The following is a 1,510-nucleotide window of genomic DNA, read 5'->3' as shown; positions in this document are numbered from 1 at the left end:
TGGGGGGGGGGGGGGGGGGGAGTATGTCTTGATCACATTGATATCCTGTAAGAGGGTGTCCTGTGAAGAAAAGATGGAAGCATAGAACGCGTTACTCACAACATTTCTGTCAAATAAAGAAGACGAGTGGGCTATGGATGAGCCATTGTCGCCCGACAAAGGGAGACAGATTTATGGTGGATGTATTTTAAATCACCGCACACCTTGTGTTCAATCATGTCCAGGGCGATGAAGAACAGGCCGCAGCTAAGTTCTGTGGTTTTCTGTTTTTCTGAAAGTTTTTTTGCAATCGTTCCACCCTCACCTTCAAACGAATGACAACGTCAATGCACTGTTTACACCAAACCAACCGGGTCTGTCCACACGAATGTATCCACTAACAAGTACTTTCATTTAGCACGTGTAGGTTTGTGCGAGCGTGTCCGGGTGTGTGTCTGTGTGTGTGTGTGAGTGTGTGTGTGTGTGTGTGTGTGTACACACGGCTGTGACCTCCACACATCTGGTAATGAGTTAGAGGAGCAGGGGTCTTTGATGTCCCCCCTCCCCAACCCCCCCACCCTCCCAATCCCCTAATTATACCAGTCATCACGTAGAAAAAAAAAAGAGCAAAGAGAACGACCAACCATTCAGGGTCTCCGTCTTGTCACTGTGGAGGAGAACATAAAACCAGAGTGTGTGTGTGCGTGTGTGTTTGGGGGGGGGGGGGGGGGGGGGTTTGACTGTAGTGCTCTGCAGATTTGCAAGTCCCAGCTGTGCGGTGGTCCCAGGTGGGCTGCTGAAGTGGCCTACTGGGACCCCGGCGTCTTCAGATTGCTGCTAAAAGCTAGCATTAGGATCTTTAAAATCCACCCCATCCATCCTCTCTTGCTCACTCCAACCACCCTTTCCCACTCACTCCCCCCTCCCCTCTTTCTCACTAAACTTCTTCCCTCACCCCCATTCTTGTCTCCCTTTCTCACCTTCTCTCACTCATCCTTTCTCTCCATCTCCCTCTTTCCACCTCTCTCTGGCTCTCTACCACCCCCCCCCCCCCCCCCCCCTCTCTCTCCATAAATCCACCTCCCCCCTCGCTCTCTCCTCTCCCAGTCTGGTTGTCACCATGCAGTCGAGGTAAATGGCGTTGTGTATTGCTCTGCGCTCCTCTCCATTAGTTATCATGTGCAGCTGCCTTCCTCAAACGTCTGGGAGACTGTTGAGGCTGGATGGAGGTTCTGAAGTGAGCGAATCCAGAAGTGCACAGCTGGAAAGTAATTGGTGTGTGAGAGTGTCTGTGTGCGTTTGTGTGCGTGTGGGTCGTCGTTGCACACATGCAGATGAATGCGTGTGTCCATGTGTACATTTCTATTCAAATGTTATTTTCCGAACAAACAAATCAATGATTGTCTGCACATCCACATACACACACTGCGAGTTTGCAGCATACGGGGAACACAGTGTTGAATGTACACTACCGTTACACTTTGTCTGTCCATTATTGTACACATTGCAAAAATGCTTTTTATTCATTTTG

This window comes from Gadus chalcogrammus, chromosome 2 (assembly GCF_026213295.1).
Source record: "Gadus chalcogrammus isolate NIFS_2021 chromosome 2, NIFS_Gcha_1.0, whole genome shotgun sequence".
NCBI lineage: Eukaryota > Metazoa > Chordata > Actinopteri > Gadiformes > Gadidae > Gadus > Gadus chalcogrammus.
The sequence above is the reverse complement of the archived record's forward strand: the minus strand, read 5'-3'. Positions refer to the sequence as shown.